At 47.2% G+C, this 18,344-nt stretch overlaps 1 pseudogene; it reads left to right on the top strand.

Moving 5' to 3' along the window:
* LOC119320789 overlaps nt 1-18,344 on the top strand; it is a 142,913-nt pseudogene that overhangs the window by 53,403 nt on the left and 71,166 nt on the right.

The raw sequence follows: 18,344 nt of genomic DNA, 5'->3' as shown, positions 1-18,344 counted from the left end.
TTAAGCACCTGGCCCATGATTCTATGTATCTATAACCTTCCTCCTTGGTTGTGCATGAAGCGGAAGTTCATTATGATGCCAGTGGTTATCCAAGGCCCTAACACTACTAGGGAAAAGGCAAGCAGCAGCGCGGGTTTTAGGTGTATCAGTAGCGCGGGGAGGGGTGCTACTAATAGGGCGCTACAGCTAACACATAGCAATAGCGTGTGGTTACCCGCGCTACTGCTACACAAGTGTAGCAGCAACGCGGTTATTGGAAGCTCGCTACTGCTAGTAGCTCTAGCGCCCTTTGCAATGACGCGCTACTGCTACCGCGGCACTGCTGCTAACTTTTATACACTCACTACTGCTAATTTAACAGTTTTTTTTGGCATATTTGTTTTGTATTTGAACAGGCTTTATAGAAGAATCTTTAGCACATAGAAATGTCATCATGATACACATACAAATGCCTGCAAGACCACGAAGGTAATCATAGCATATACATACAAATAGTCTCATCATAATCATCATCCAACACAAAGTGGTCTCTCGTCATCATCTCGAAAATAGCGATACAAGTCCTTGATTACTTGCAAATACATTGTCATCCATCTAAACAATGGTATACGCGAGAAGAGCTATCACTTTGAGTACATGAGTTCGTATCCCTCTCTCGCATTAGCGTGAACCTAAACTAACTACTGCCTGTCGCTCAGAAACCGGAAACCGGTAACACCTGGGCCTGACACTCCGGCCACTCATTGTATATATACTCCTGGCGTAGCACTTCTTCGCCATCGATGATCTATGCACCAGCATCGTCACATGAGTCGATGATATGCAACATATATAGTTGAGAAACAGAAAGAGACAGACTTGACAAAAATAGAAACAACATATCATAAGCATCAATAACCAAGTTCATCGTACCCAAAATGCCCTAACTAGAGTGATCTTCGCTAGTAGAGGAGGAGGACGGTTTAATTACATCACAAATAAAGTTTCACTTCGCATAACTCAAAGTTTTGTCATACAGAAAGTATGGACTAAACAGACACATTGTCATATATCGACAATCACGCTAACATGCCGTGCGATCCATCGAGGTCAGGGAGATAGTCCCCGAGCTTAGTGAAAGGCTTCATGTCGAGACGCTGAGAGGCTATCCATGTTCGGACGTCTTCCCGCGACATTTGTCCTTCTCCGTAGAACATCCCTGTTTTTCCGACGACCTCTTTCATGATGATTCGGGCAAGTTCAAGCTGGATGTTATAGAACTCAGCTCGAAGTTGATGATCCTCGATATCTCCTATGTCCTTTGCCCATTGCAGAATATGGGCATCGCCAGATCTAGGTGACATGTGAAGGTTCTGTTGATCCCGTCTGTACTCCAGCATGTGGTGTAGGACATAGAATCCATCATTAAGAGAAACGTTCGGTTGCTGGATGTAGCAGAAGTTGGTCTTATGGCTGAAGGCGGCCCTGCCGCCCCTTCTCTTCTTGTCCCTAACCTCTCCACCCCTTGCTTGGTAGTAAAACATAGCACTGTCGAGAACATCTTTGATGTCGGTGTAATCCTTTTTGTGAATGTTCTTCGACGAGTCGAAGTAAAGAGCGTGGGAGAATCGGGGGTAGAGGATGATGAGGACGGCGCGCCCGCCACTGCGCAAAATAAGTACACCTCAAATTAATTAGCCTCCACCGTGCAAATGAATTATTGAAATCAAAGGAAGGATAGCAGCGTGGATGACTTACACGGGATGATAAGGCACGAGAATCGCCTCCTTGTCCTTATTGGCGAGCATGAAACTGACGATGTAATCCCTCGCGTATTCACGCTGCTCTGCACAGACTCCCAAGAAGCCCTCGTGCATGTAGTACGGGTCAGCAACACAAATATGACGTATCTGCTCAACCCCAATGATGTAGTTCATGTGCAAGGCATAAAGGTGGACAAACGTAAAATCCAGCTTCTTCACGTGAAACATGTCGAATATGTAATCGAATCGGAGGAAGAACTTATCTGCAGGGAAGCTATCGACGTACGACATTTGCCACGGAACGTTAACCACGTAGAGTGGGTATCCTAGATCTTTCAAGGCGATGAGGCCTTTCTCTACCCGCAGCACATGGTCATGAAGTCTCCTTAGATCACCGAATCTGGCCCGTAGCGTTGTTGCAGGTAGGATTGGTTGACCGGGGATATGCCATTTATCCGCATCAGGGATATCTATACGGTCCTGAAGCCGAGGCTGCTGAGGCAGCTGGATCATAGAATCAGCTTTTTTGCCTTTCCTCGCTCTCTTCCTAGACTTCTTTACTACCGGAAGGTTGTCAATAATACGTTAAGATGGTAATTCAGGCACCGACTCATGACGCTCAAACCCTGTACGATGCAACCTATTTGATTGCCGTAGCACGCGTGCGCTTCCTCGGGCGCCTTTGGCTCAAAATTGCCGTCGTCCACCTCCGTGACCACCAGTCTAGTAGTCCTGAGTTTGTTAGGAACCCGTTGCCTCTTTGCTTTCGGTTCTACACCGGCTCCGCTCCGCGAGGCAGCACCGGTCTCAGTGCCGGTCTCGATGCCGGTCTGAATCTCAGCGCCGGTCTCAGTCTCAGCACCGGTCTGTGTGTCGGTCTCAGTCCCCTATGCCACCAGTGGGCCCAGCAACAACATCGGTTGATCCTCGGTAAGGCTAAAATATTCGTCTGCAGCCCGGTAGACGTCGTCACAATCACCAGAACCCTGTCCTTCATCGTTGCTATCCATGTTTCCTATGATTAAATCTAGTCAATTAATTCTAGACCTAATAAAATGAATAATGACATAAAAAAGGACTATTGTTCTGCAGGAATGTTGACTCCTTCCTGGTGCGGCAAATCCCGGGCACTCAATATGTCCTAGTTTGTAGCACAAGTCATGCCGAAATTCACGGAAAATTTCAGCATGACCTTTGCTAAAAAGTGGACAAATCGAGAACCTGAAATTTGCCGGAACAGAAATGAATCAACATTCCGGCAAAACATAGGCCACTCAGCATCATTCCCTGGAAACAACAAAGCCACTTGGGCACAATCGAACAACTTCAATGAAAAGATATAACATGACCACTTCAATGAAAAATAAAATTTGCCTAAATTCTTTTCCTTGAAAAATAGTGGTCTTTTCAAAAATCAAAAACCTTTGCAAAATGACCTCACTAAACACTTCTCTGCCTAGGACAGAACCCAAATTATGTTGATCTAGCTATTCCTCTCTCTCACACAAACACACACTATTATCTTTAACCCTTCTCTGCCTAGGACAGAACCCAATTAAATTGCAAAGGAACTCCATTTCTCTAACCCTTCTGACCTAATGCTCTAAAATAAAAATTTCCTCTAACCTAGCCAGCCTACTTAACCTAGCTTGTTAATCCAACGAACCTAATTAACCTACCTATTTAACCTAGTTAGTTAATCTAGTTTACCTAGATAATTAACCCTAATTAAACTAGTTAACGCAGCTAGTTCTCTGTCAAAGCCCAAAATAAATTTTTGCACTAATTAACCTAGATAATTAACCTAATTAAACTAGTTAACCTGACTAGTTCTCTCTCAAAGCCCTAACTAAATTTTCGCACTAACCTTGATAATTAACCTAATTAAACTAGTTAACCTAACTACTTCTCTGTCAAAGCCCTAACTAAAATTTTTCCCTAACCTAGATAATTATCCTAATTAAACTAGCTAACCTATGCATGAGAGAGAGTGGAGGGGTGGGGCCTTACAGAGGATGGCTCCGGTGGTGGCGACGGAGGCAGTGGTGGCGAGGGAGGCAGGGGCGTCTCCGGTGACGGCGAGGGAGGCAGGGGCGTCTCCGGTGACGGCGAGGGAGGATCCGGTGGCGTCGACGGCGGCTCTGGTGGTGTTGACGAGGCCGCGCGGCTCCGTGGCGTTGGGGCGGCTCCGGTGGCATCGACGGCGCACAGCTCTGGTGCCGTCGACGTCGGCAAGTGACGGCGGCGAAGTGGGGCGACGGCGAATCAGGGAGATGGCGGCGCGCGCGGTGGGTTGAGGGATTTGGGGGAAAAGTGGTGGCCGGGGGGAAACGGTTTTTTGGTTAAGTCAAACTTAGCGGTAGCACGTTTGGTGAAATGCGTTCTAGCTAAGATAGCCATAGCGGTTTTCACAAAACGCGCTGCTGCTATAGCTATGTAATTTTCGTCCATTTTTTAATTTCCTTTTCTGTTTCTATAGCGGGGGTCTAGGACACGCGCTGCAGCTACGTTAGCTACAGGGCATCTTACAAACACACGCTGCTGCTATGTCTTCCAACGTTTTTCGCTTTTTCATTTATTTTGCTTTACATTTTATTTTTTCCTTTCTCATTTTTCTATTTCTTTCATTTTCATTTACTTTTCTATTTGTTTTTCATCTTATTTTATTTCCGTTAGTAGTAGCGCTCTTCTTAGGAAACGCGCTGCTACTTATGCCCTAGCGGTAGCGCGTTTCCTCCAGGCCCGCTACTGCTATGTGTAGCCTATCATTCTAGCAATTGGAATATTAGTAGTAGCGCTTTTGCCACTACACGCGCTACTGCTAAGATTGTATCTGTAGCGCGGTTTTCCATTGATCGCTACTGCTATCTAGCACTAGCGCCCTTTTTTGACCCGCGCCGTTGCTAAATTTCTATGTATAAGGTTTTCCCTAGTAGTGTAAGCAACCCGGCAACGACGTTGATGTGCACCTAAGGCCATAAGTTGAAGAAATTTTACAGTTCTGGAATGGAAAAGTGAAGGAAATATGTATTAGAGGCAATAATAAAGTTGTTATTTATATTTCCTTAAATCATGATAAATGTTTATTATTCATGCTAGAATTGTATTAATCGGAAACTTAGTACATGTGTGAATACATAGACAAAACAGGGTGTCCCTAGTATGCCTCTACTTGACTAGCTCGTTAATCAATGATGGTTAAGTTTCCTGACCATAGACATGTGTTGTCATTTGATGAAGGGATCACATCATTAGAGAATGATGTGATGGACAATACCCATCTGTTAGCTTAGCATAATGATCGTTAAGTTTTATTGCTATTGCTTTCTTCATGACTTATACATATTCCTCTAACTATGAGATTATGCAACTCCCGAATACCGGAGGAAGACCTTGTGTGCTATCAAACGTCACAACGTAACTGGATGATTATAAAGATGCTCTACGGGTGTCTCCGAAGGTATCTGTTGACTTGACATAGATCGAGATTAGGATTTCTCACTCAGAATATCGGAGATGTATCTCTGGGCCCTCTCGGTAATGCACATCACAATAAGCCTTGCAAGCAATGTGACTAATGAGTTAGTTGCGGGATGATGCATTACGGAACGAGTAAAGAGACTTGCTGGTAACGAGATTGAACTACGTATGAGGATACCGACGATTGGATCTTGGGCAAGTAACATACCGATGACAAAGGTAATAACGTATGTTGTTATTGCGATTTGACCAATAAAGATCTTTATAGAATATGTAGGAACCAATATGAGCATCCAGGTTCTGATATTGATTATTGATCGGAGATGTGTCTCGATCATGTCTACATACACTGGTGTGCATCGGTCCAAAACAAACTCTTTTTAACCCCTTTCCGCGACGGCCTTCGGAACCGTCGCCAAGTGAGTATGTGCGATAGGGGGTCCTTCCCACATGACCCAGAAACCGTCGGGGATATGGAACAGTGATCCAGAGGCCTTCCAAAATTCTTTCGCACTTGTGGTATCAGTGATTAAGTGTTTCTAATGACGTAGTGAAACCATACAATTTGTCGTAACAAACCGTTTCGGAAACAGTATCTAAGGCACACGGACCAACATATGAACTGTGTGTGATTTGTACCCTATCGCACGCGAGTTTTCTACGTAGCCCGTCTGCCATGCTGGACTCCATCACACACGTTTTCCAACAATTACCGTCTGTGATAATGTTATATCACAAACAGTTCAGGAGCCCCTTCGCACAGATACAAGTGTTCCTGACCATTTGTGATTTGTTAGGTGCCGCAAGAGTGACGTGTGCTTTTCGTTTGGGATCCCACAAGTTTCCTGAAAAAATATGACTGGGATTGTATTTTGCATTGGGCACGGTTTACTCCCAGTTCTCATGTGCGATAACGCGATATCACAAACGGTTCCGAAGAACCTACGCACACGTAGTAGCACTACAAATCGTTTGCGATCTGCTGTGTATCACCGACGGTTCCGCTACGATTGACGTATGCTTTCTAACGTGGATCGCATACACTCATTTAGTTGAACCGTGTGTGGAGCAATTGCCACGTTAAAACAAAAATATCCCGTTTTGAATCGGCACACGAAAAGCAAATTCACCACAATATTCAAATGAACAAATAAACAAAAATATCACTTTTTGAGTTGGCACGCAAAAAGCAAATTCGCCACAATATTCAATTGAACAAGTAAACAAAAATATCTCATTTTGAATCGGCACGCAAAAAGCAAATTCGCCACATTATTCAATTGAAAAAATAGTGTCCACAGGAAGAACATTCATCAGATTTCGCAACAATTGCAATTGAACATATGGTAGCTAAATTCCAATGATTTGTCAACACATATATGCATTACATAATTAATCATAGTGTACGAAAAACGAAGACCTCATCAGATGGAAAACAATTCGATCCATGCATTATATGTTTAGCGGCTAACTCTTACTCAATGTTTCAGGAGAACGCATGCTGAAATCTTCATTATCACCAGTGGGATTGATGTAGTGATCCAGAAAGAAGTCGCTGACAAATCTCCTAACCTTCAGCAATTCACCAGCCGGGAGCGGTTCAGGGGTCCTCGGTTTTAATATGAGCTGCAATATTTTTAAGATCAGAATGTGCCATATGAGTGGAGTAGAAGATATTAATTAAGATAGACTTACGGGTACTAATTCGCGAGGATGGTCACAACTATCAACAGATATGCAGATGGAGATCACGTGTCTGCAAACATAGTATCCACAAAGGTTGGTCCCTGCTTCTTGCTGAGGACACTGAATTTTTTTATACAAAATTAGTCATGTATTTGTCCTATTAGGTAGAACCTAACGGGTGTTAGATGTATTATATTTTCTTTGGACAAAATATAAAGAGGTTCATTTAGAAGCTTGAACATTTGACTAGCGTAAGGAAAGGTATTTGCAGACTGTTTGATAAATTTTCTAAAAATAATGAATTTTAGTGTGTTTACCAGAGAAACGATCTGGTGCTGCAGTGGTAGTTTCCTCTTCAACAGGTTCCCTGTTTTAGTTACCCACAATGCAAGGACACTGCAAATGATGATGAATTTTGACAACATCAATTATTGAACCATATATGAATGCAAATTAATTTCAACATCATAGAATTCAATACCTATCCAAGAATTGCTGAAGATGCGTCAGATCCTGAGCGTTTGTTGACTCTCTGAGAGAATCGATGTAGTAAACTATGTTCTTGTTTGGAACAATGAATACCAATATCCAGTGATTGCTACATATTAAGAAAGCCATGAACTTACGAATGATGTCAAAATCTGAAAGACAATCAGTGTATGTGTGGTTGTTTACTTGACTTACCCTTCATGATATGGCCAGAGAAATGATTCTGCATGGGACGTGCTTTCGAAGATACGGACGATCATGTTAACGTCCTAGTCTCGTTGGTCCTTTTCATGTAATGTTGTGCCATTTGCAAACGCGGGATCCATGAAATACACACTCTCACTTTGTCTTCTCTGTGCGTTCAATCCCCTGAGAGGAATAAAATACAGTTAGCTGTTTATCATTTACAGCCTTGTATGGAGAAGTTGATCAGAGTTTGTTAAGTACTTACAAAATCACGCATCTAACAAGAGTGGCATCGAGCACGTTGAAGTTGAAGAATAGATGTAAGTCCTCGAAACTCACAATGATGGAACCAACATCGTGTCGGAAATGATCTCTGTTGTAGTGGACTAGCAAATGGTGATGAACTTCTTACATTTGATCCATGCAATATTCATGTAGCTCACGGCAACTGGAGCTGCACTCATCAAAGTATTCACCAACAAGAAATGGCTGGCCATGGACGTAATTGCGTGCTTCAAGTATGTCTGCTTTTCTTTTAGCAAGCAATAATGCTACTTGTTCATCATCCATGGCATCAGAAATAATATTACTCCCCGATTCGAACAAGTTGTTGTTAATTTGGTTCTGGGCGATGAGTACTTTAAGTAAGAGGCAATCGTTCTCTTTCCTCTTCACTTTCCCGCTCCGCTTCCTCGTGGTCGTGGTTGTAGCCTTTTTGGCCATTTACTTCTTGGTACTTGAAGCATTTCTGGCAGAACATCTGGTAGCCTGCACGGTAGACTGCCGAGCCGACGATTATGCTTGGTCAGACTTATTAGTAGACTGGTTATCTATGCTGGACCGCTGATTTGGCGGTGCTGCAGTGACAGACTGCTGGGCTGTAGGAGCACAGGCATCGGATTGCTGACCATGCGTTGAAGCTATGTCAGGTTTGTGCCCAGGTGGTGCCAACATGTTGGTGTGTTGAGCAGGCCGTCCCAACGCGTTGGTTTGCTGAGTAGGAAGTGCTGTTACATTGTTATGTTGATCACGCGCCTGCGGACCGATGGACTGATCAGCAGTCGGTTCTGGACCTACAGACTGCTTAGCAGGCGGTCCCGAAGCATTAGACTGCTTAGTAGTCTGTTCCACCAGGTTGGTCCGCTGAGCATGTGCTGCAGCTGGGTCTCCCCCCGCTGCTTCAGCGGCCGGCATCTGAACCGGTGGTGCGTCATCAGAAGTTGTAGGCCTTGCCACTGGCTGCTTTGGGGCGGAGGATGACATGGTCTGTATGCCACAAAGTCGGTCCGGCTGATCAAAGGTTGATGCATCAGCCCACGAGAGCCGCTCTGGCAAGGAGAGCGTCACCAGTTGAGGGGCGACAATGGTTGCTCTTGGCTGGGCTGCAGGAATCTCATCGATGAACTATATTTCCACTACAACAAAAATGCCACGCATAGTCGTTTTTTCTGAGACGCTATTCGTATTCGTCTCTATACGTATGAACACTATCGGGCTAAGGACCCTTCTTAAGACGCTTACATAACGCCAGAAACTTTTCTTATAATTAGTCATTTAGAAAATAAGTATGTAATTTTAATTAACTTAGAGACGATGCGTGAGACGCTTTAATACGCGATTGTTTTCTTATCTTGGCTTATGAGAATTTTGAATAATCAAAAAATTTAAAATCAGATAGCTATAAAAATTAGTTGTGCTAAAATTCAAACATGACCGAAGTAACCACACCAAAGAATGAATCAAGATGCATTTTTGTAAATCTTTGTCTAGCATACGCCTGTCCGCCTTGTCTCCGGTGGCCCTAGGGCCATGGAGGCACGGTGGATCCTGCCAAGGGCTCATGGGAGGGCTCCGTTTTTAGTCATTTTTCACAATCTTGCTATAGTTTGTGTCCTGCTCGGGAAGGTGAGACAACGGCGGCTCCCTGAAGATGGAATAAAGGTCTCCCCGCCTAGCCCCCGTTCCGGCGGTGCGTCTAGTATCGTTGGGGGTGTGGGGAGGTGTGTCTCCAGCAGATCTATTTTTAGTGGATTTGCTTAGATCTCGTCATTGTTCGTCTATGTTCGTGTGTCTTCGGTTTGGATCCTTCCGATCTACGTTATTTTTCATCGGCGGCGGTTGCTGTTCTGGGGTGCTGGTCCTATGGGGCCTTAGCATCACGACTTTCCGAATGTCTAATATAACAAGTTGTGCCCGACTCCGGCGATGGAGGGGCGATGACGGCGACGCACTTTCGGCTCGCTTTAGTGCTTTTAGTCGTCGCTAGATGGTCTACGAATCTGGATGTAATTTTTATTTCTGATGTTTGTTGTACTGCCATGATTGAAGATAAATAGATTGAAAGTTTTCCGGCAAAAAAAGACATTTTTGTATTTGATTGTAACCTTAATAATACCCTCTATAATAGTAGTACCTTTGCAATATTGTACTGTCCAGACAGAAAACCTTAATTATCCACGAATTTACGCAACTCCCCTCGGAAAAGAAGGGGGGGCTTCTAGCTCGTAGATACGCGAGGGTTAGAGTTTCACTATGGCACGTCGTTGATAGAGCCTTTCCATCTGGACGTGTATGCGATGGTGTCAATGCCTTGATGACGTACATTCCTGTTGCCTCTTCGGCCTATGAGTTTCCTTTTATTTTTACTACCGGGTCACGCTCACAGGTCGAGGACACAACTTTTATTTTCCTAAGTTGCACTCCGCCCCGTTGATCTACGATTGCACGAGCTTTATTTTTTTATTAAACTATGTGAGTATTACAAGAAATCGCTCCTTCGCACGCTCGATCAGACGACGCCCGAAGCGCCCTGTTCTTTTCATGTTTCCTTTTGTGCACGAGCCCATCATATGAATGCAATTTTATCCAACAAAAAGAAATAGCCCAAAAATAACATTTACCCTTTTTTAGAAACAAATACTACAGTAATATTTATCAATACATGGTTGATTGCTGCCAACAAAATTATTTTTTCCTAGTAATCAGATTTGGGGATCTCAAAATATTTTCTTTACCGCCTAAACTTCCCGCGTCTCTCGAATTTTTCCAGATATTTCTTTCCCCACGATGCCATCTACCCACCTCCCCATTCTTCAACCTCCCCGATCCAACCTGCGCCGACTTCAAGCCAACCCCGCGCACCGCCCGATCTCCCACCCACACGGCGGCAGCCTCATAACGAAGCATCGCCCTCTGCCGCTAGTTCCGCCCGACGCCGACTCCCGTTCTCCTCCCTCGCAGCGCCAGTAGATGGAGGCTTGGAGCCCCGTCGGTGTCCGTCGTCCTCACCAACAAGAAGCCATGCTCCCCCCGACGTCGTCCTCACTGACACCAAGCCGCATCCACCTGGGTCTCATCTCTCACCCGAAGCACCGCGGCGAGTTCTGTCGCTACACCGCCCCGCAACCGCAAGCATCGCCCGCCTCCGCCCAGCATCTTCAGCCTCCGCCATGTAAGCAGGTGATCCCTTGTCCCATATCCCCTATAGTTTTACCATTAACATTAAATCAATCATAGTGGCCTCCTTCATTTATATACATCTCAAGTCTCTATCCTCTTCTACCTCCGTCTCCTTACTTCCTTCATGTAGACAATGCACTCTTAAGTGTTTGGTGAATTGTTTGCTTGCCTAGATATCAATTCTAACAGATTTCCTCAAAAGTATGTTAGAAACTGTTTTTTTTCGAAAAGGGGATTCCCCGGCCTCTGCATCAGAATGATGCATACGGCCACTTCAATAAAATAAAATAGGTCCAACAATGTCATAGTCTTCAACAAAATAAATGCGAGCTCACAAAGAGCCTCGATGCTAAACCAAAAAAAGGCCAAAGAGCCACAACCGACTGTCAAAATAAAGATAGGAAAACTAATTGCCTATCCTATTACATGACCGCCAACCAAACCGGTTGAAGATATCCCGCGCTACCATCTCCCACCGGACAGGTCCAGTAACCAAACGCTCACTGGCCTCCGTCGGAGTGAGTAAGGACCACATACGGACGAGCGCCGTAGCACGGAATATAACCTGCAAAAAATGAATAGTAGTTATTCTGTTAAAAACCAAATCATTTCTGCAGTTCCAAATTGCCCATAACAATGCATACACTCCTACACGAATATGTCTAGCTGTATCGGACTCTATCCCATCCAGCCACGTTCCAAATAACGACCCGACCGTACTCGGAGGAGTAATGTTAAAGGCGATTTGCACGGTGCGTCACAAAATTCTCGCCAAAGGACAGTCAAGGAAGAGATGCTTAATGGTCTCGTCCCGATCACAGAAACTACACCTAGTAGATCCTGTCCAATTGCGCTTGACCAAGTTATCCTTTGTTAAAATAACATGTTTATGGACAAACCACATAAACACTTTAATTTTCAAAGGCACTTTTACTTTCCAAACATGTTTGGAGCTAGGAATGACAGCGGAGTTAATAACATCGATGTACATCGACTTTACAGTAAATTGTCCATTCCTAGTAAGTTTCCAACACAACTGATCGGGCTGTTGAGCTAGCTGGACTTCCATCAATCTACGCACCAAATGGAGCCAAGCTTCCCATCTCTCACCAACAAGCACCCACCGAAACTGAATATTAAGGGGAATGGACTGCATAATCATTGCAACTAGCGCATCACGTCGCTGGACAATACGATACAAGGTTGGGTACTGTAGTGCTAATGGTGTATCACTCAACCAAGTGTCCTCCCAGAGACGTGTATCATTGCCATCACCGACAATAAACTTTGTTCTATTAAAGAAAGTTGCCTTGACTCTCATAAGCCCCTTCCAAAACGGCAAATCAGTTGGTCTCACTGTCACCTGTGACAAAGTTTTGGACTGCAGATACTTGTTACGAAGAATCTGCGCCCAAGTTGCGTCGGTCGGAAATGAAAGCTTGTACAACCACTTACTAAGCAGACATCTGTTCTTGAACTCAAGATTTTCGATACCCAAACCCCCTTGGTCCTTTGGTCGACAAATAACATCCCACTTGGCGAGTCTATACTTTCTCTTAAGTTCATCACTCTGCCAAAAAAATCTTGATCGCTAGAAGTCCAGCCTTTTCCTAACCCCAACTGGAACCTCAAAGAAAGATAGTAGGAACATCGGCATACTCGTGAGCACCGAATTAATAAGAATTAACCGGCCCCCATATGACATAAGTTTGCCCTTCCAGCAACTAAGTTTCTTTTCAAACCGATCCTCGATGCATTTCCACTCTCGGTTTGTTAGCTTACGATGGTGAATGGGTATACCTAGGTAGGTGAAAGGTAAAGCCCCTAATTCACAACCAAACAATTGCCTATAAGCCTCTTATTCCTCCTTGGCTCTACCAAAGCAGAACAACTCACTTTTATGAAAGTTAATCTTTAACCCAGACAATTGTTCAAATAAGCATAACACCAGCATCATATTTCTCGCTTTTTCCAGGATATGCTCCATAAAGATGATTGTATCATCAGCGTACTACAGAATGGACACCCCCCCATCAACTAGGTTGGGCACCAAGCCACCCACCTGACCGGCCTCCTTTGCCCGACCTATTAGGATTGCAAACGTGTCAACCACAATGTTGAACAAAATAGGGGACATTGGATCTCCTTGCATCAGGCCTTTGTGTGTCTCGAAATAGTGCCCGATATCATCATTTGCTTTAATTCTAACACTCCCTTTTTGCGTAAAGGATTCTACCTGGCGTCGCCAAGCCTCATCAAAACCCTTCATACGCAAGGCCTGTTGAAGGAATGGCCATTTGACTTTGTCGTACGCTTTTTCAAAATCCACTTTGAAAACAACCCCATCCAGTTTTTTCGTGTGGATTTCATGGAGTATTTCATGAAGGACCACTACCCCCTCAAGGATATTCCTGTCCGGCATGAAAGCAGTTTGGGTAGGCTGCACAACAGTATGCGCAATCTGTGTGAGCCTATTGGTCCCGACCTTGGTAAAAATTTTGAAACTAACATTAAGAAGACAGATTGGCCTGAATTGCTCAATTCTCACAGCCTCTGTTTTCTTAGGAAGAAGGGTGATCGTTCCAAAATTGAGCTGAAAAAGATGAAGCTGTCCAGCAAACAGATCATTAAACATAGGCAACAAATCCCCTTTAATGATATGCCAGCATTTCTTATAAAACTCCGCTGGGAATCCATCAGGGCCCAGCGCCTTGTTATTCTTCATTTGCGAGATGGCCTCCAGCACCCCTTTCTCCGAGAAAGGAGTCGCAACAATATCATTCTCCACCGCTGTGAGTTGAGGAACATCCTCAACCCTTGACTCATCCAGAGACACAAAGTTCTCTTCTGGAGCGCCAAACAGCTGCTTCTACTACTCGGTAATGTACAATTTTAGGTTTTCCTGTCCTACAATTGTACCCTCATCTTGCTCAAGCTGAAAGATCCTCTTCTTTCGATGCTTACCATTAGCGATCATGTGAAAGAACTGGGTGTTCGCGTCCCCCTGGACAACTCGCCGGACCTTGGCCCGCAACGCCCACTTCAACTCTTCTTCTCTAAGAAGTTCTTTCAGCCTCAATTCCGCCTCGAGCTTGGCATGAAGCTCCGCAGCCGGCAGTATCGTGGTTTCTGCTTTTACATCCAGGGACTGAATAAGGGCAAGGAGCTTTTCCTATTCGACCTTATAAATCCCGCTAAGATGCTTAGCCCACCCACGCAGGAAACTCCTCAAGTGCCTAATCTTATTCTGCCAGCGCTGAAGCGCAGTCTTCCCTCCTAAATCCTTAGCCCACTCTCTGGCCACAAGATCAAGGAAGCCTTCTCGTTCAAACCAAGCGAACTCAAAGGAGAACACATTTTTGTTCCCCATGTGGGTGGGTTTACCAGAGTTGACAAATAACAGCGTATGGTCAGAAATACCACGGGACATGGCCTGGACAGTCACCGGGGGAAACTTCTGTTCCCAATCGACGCTGGCCAACACTCGATCCAACTTCTCATACGTCGGATTTGGCATCGCGTTAGCCCAGGTAAACTTTCTACCCGAGAGCTCAATTTCTCTCAGGTCCAAACTTTGAATGATAGTATTAAACTGAACGACCATCGGCCATCAAAATTATCATTGTTCTTATCCTCACGCCATCTAATTATATTGAAATCACCCCCACCAGGATAGGCAACTGCTCGGAACCACAAATCCGAACAAGATCAGCCAAGAACTCGGGCTTGAGCTCGGGCTGTGCACCACCATATAACGCAACGAGAGCCCAATTAAACCCATCAACCTTCGACCGCACCCTAAACTTGACAGCAAAGTCTCCCATGACCACACTGCGAACCTCAAGCGCTTCACACCTAACTCCGAGAAGGATTCCACCCAATCTCCCTCTCGGCGGCAAGCATTGCCAATCAAAATCTATACCTCCCGATAAAGTATTTAGAAATTCAGGCGCGAAGTTATCTCTACCTGTCTCCGATAGAGCGATAAAATCTAAACAATGCTCGACAGACGCCTCAGCAAGAAACCTTCATTTAGCCAAGTCCTTTAGACCTCTGCTATTCCAGAATATTCCTTTCATAGTTCATCTTGGAATTTTTTTGCCGTACGGATCCTAGCACTCCTACGCACTACGGATACCAGGTATACCTTCCGTTTCCACTTGCGCTTGGGAACAGTTTGACTCTGCAACTGGTCCTCAGAACCAGTCTCAGAGGGGCTAGCCAAAACTCTCTCGGTAGAATCAGCCTCTACATCCTCGTAAGTATTAGGTTGCATAAGATCCGCACAAAAATTGTCGAGCACCCTGACCCCGAGCGCATCAACCTCAGTATCACTCATGGGTTTAACAGCCGCAATATTACGAATCATCTAAGGCCCGCTCATCCTCTAGGTCTAGAAGATCATTAACAAAATTAGAAATTTCATTGTCATTACGACCCAACGAAACTCCTAATTGATTTGCATTTTGAACAATCTCATCATTTGAAAAATGCAAAATGGAATTAGAGGTATTGACTGACATACCATTAGTGACCTCCACGTCACGAAGCTTGGCCGCCCTCATGGCGCACCGCTGCTGAATGTCGTCCACATCCGGCTGTGTCTGGAGATGGCCACTCACCCGGTGCCCCTCAGATACCGGATCCTGAATCCCTACAGACGCAAGGACCTCCTCCCAAGAGATCGCGGTCGGGGTTCGGCCTCCTGCCGCATCCCAACCAGCTGGCCGATCCATCTGCACGGGTTCACCCACAGCCTCGCTCGGGAGTGGGCAAGCACTGACGAAGACCTCAGACTCGTGGCGCGCCCCGCACGGCGAAGCTACTACGGTGGGTGGTGGAGGCAGAACAAGGGCCACCTGCCCTCGCTCCCCACCCAGCACCAAAGAAGCTACCCGCACAGGCGCCGAAGGGGGAGAAAGCACCGGGGCCAGCTGCCCGGAGCCCTCTCCCGAAGGCAGAGCCGCCATCCGCCGAAAGGTAGACGCGACGGGAGAAGAGGTATCTGAGGCCCCCTGCCCTAGACCCCCTCCTGGCAAAGAAAAGGACACGGGAGCCACCTGCCCCGAATCCCCTTCCTCAGCAGAAGGAGAGCAACCCGAGGCCGCCTGCCCCAGGGCCCCACCCGAGAAGTCAGGTACGACAAGCTGTGTGACCTCCTGAGGAGGTACCGTGTGCTAAGCACGAGAGGGAGTGGCCACCTGCCGACCCCCAGGAATCATGTCCACATCACCCTCCAACCCCAAAGCCGGTAACTCGAGCTCAAAAGCCTCCTCGGACTCGACCCGATCACTCCACATCCTTGGGGGAGCAGAAGAAGGCTCGAAAGACCCAAATCTCAGAGTCGTCGAAGGTACCACGATGGGTGGGACTTTTCCATCCCCGGTCAAAGCAAGCTCAGACCCCGGCCTCTTGGACAGCTGTCGTCCAGGGTCCTCGACCGGCTGCTCCCGTGCTCCCGCACCGCCATCACCCTCGTGCATATCCGCGTCAGAGTCATGAGCCGGTGCCACCAGAAGGCTCTCATCCTCAAACTCAATAACAAGATCATAAATCCTGCCTCGATAAGCCAACTTAACCACTTCCGAAACATACTCAATGTTCAAAATACTAACCAAAACCCGAGCAATCCCATGAGCTCTGGTGAACTCCATGTCCACACGCTCAGGCTTCCCCACAAAAATGCCCAAACAGGCCACAACCCGAGCATCCTGCAGCGGCCTGGAGGGAGCCTCGGAGAATCGCAGCCACGCCTGAGTAAGCGGCTTGCCCTGAGGCTCAACAAGCTTCCACTCTTGAAACTCAAAGATACCACCCGTTCCTGGCACCTTACACATCCCAAAGCTCAACAACCTCTGCAGATTCTCCATGCAAGGAAACTCAACCCTGAACATCCTATCAGCGAGGCTGACAAGGTCCCACTTGAACTCCCCAGGGGCCACCTCACGGAGCCTCTGCATGATCTGTGGCTCAGACACCTCCCCTCTGTTGACCTTGGCTATCCCCGTGGTCATACTCGTGGACTCATCAGAAACCCCTCGCTCAATTGGAGATTCAAAAAAAGTTAACTCAGCACAATACACTCCATACATCATGAGTGACGGTGCCTGATCTCGCAGTAGCGGACACTCCCGAGAGTCGTGTGCCAGTTTACCGCAGGTATCACATAACAGAGCCACACACTCCGCAATGAAGTGGCCCTTGTCTCCGCAACGCTAACAAAGCATCTTTTGCTTCCTACGTGCCCACTTGGATGCCCTATCAGCCTCAGACCTATCTGTCAACTCCGCAGACACATCGGTCATAACCTCGATCTCTGGAACCTGCACAATAGCAAGAGCCGTCACCACCTCCATAGCATGGCCAGTCAGAAGAGGCTCCTCGGCAGGCCCGTCAACTGTCGTCTGGTCGACAATAACAGGTGGTGGCAGATGACGTGGACGGTACCGGCCACCTCGGCCTCCCCGACCACCCCGATGGCCTCGGTAACCTTGTCGCTGCCGTTGACCCGGATCCGAGGGCCCCTCGACGAAGCCACCTCAAGGGCTGAAGAAAGGCCTGTCGACGGACCCATCACTCTGCCAGGCATAACCATGACCACCACCCGTGGACGAAGAACCACGGTGCTGGCCAGTCCCATATGCATCGTATCCGTCATCCCCCCATTGACCTCAGGGCGCTGCTGCAGAACCGGGCGGGCGAGCAACGACATGGGGAGGAGGGGCCTGAGGCCTAAGAGGCGCAGCTCCCTAGCCCGCCGCTACCACGGCCGCAGTGCTCTGCACGGCAGGAGACGGTCTAAGTACCAGACCTGAAGGCACAAGCGGCCTAGGATGCACGGCCCCCCTGCCCGCAACTTCCACCGCCGCACCTCCCGGAGCAAGCGGCCGAAGACCGGAGCCTGGTACGCCCGGTCCGCCCCGCCCGCCAGGCAGCAAGGCCGAAGCCGGCGGCCTCCCCACCGCCCCCCCGGCAGCCATGCGCGTCGCGGCGACATGAGTGTTCGGCGCGCTACCACCACCAGAATCAGAAGCGGGCGCCTGCAGCGCTCCTCGGCCAGCGCCTGGACCCGGCAGCACCACGCCCCGGCCGCTGCCATGACCTGGGGGTGGCACCCCCGCAGCCCGACCAGCCCCATTGGGAGTCGGCTTCTTCCCTGGAGGGGTAGCGCCTCCATCTCCAGCCATCGAGCCAAGAGGTAGGATGCGGCGTGCCCGACCAGTTCTGGCAGAACGCAGGCGCGGCGATCGTCTAACCCTAGGGCGCAGCGATGGCGTAGGTGAGGATGAGCGAAGCATGCAT

The sequence above is a fragment of the Triticum dicoccoides genome, chromosome 6B (assembly GCF_002162155.2).
Source record: "Triticum dicoccoides isolate Atlit2015 ecotype Zavitan chromosome 6B, WEW_v2.0, whole genome shotgun sequence".
Taxonomy (NCBI): Eukaryota; Viridiplantae; Streptophyta; class Magnoliopsida; order Poales; family Poaceae; genus Triticum; species Triticum dicoccoides.
This window is presented reverse-complemented; position numbering and strand designations above follow the sequence as displayed.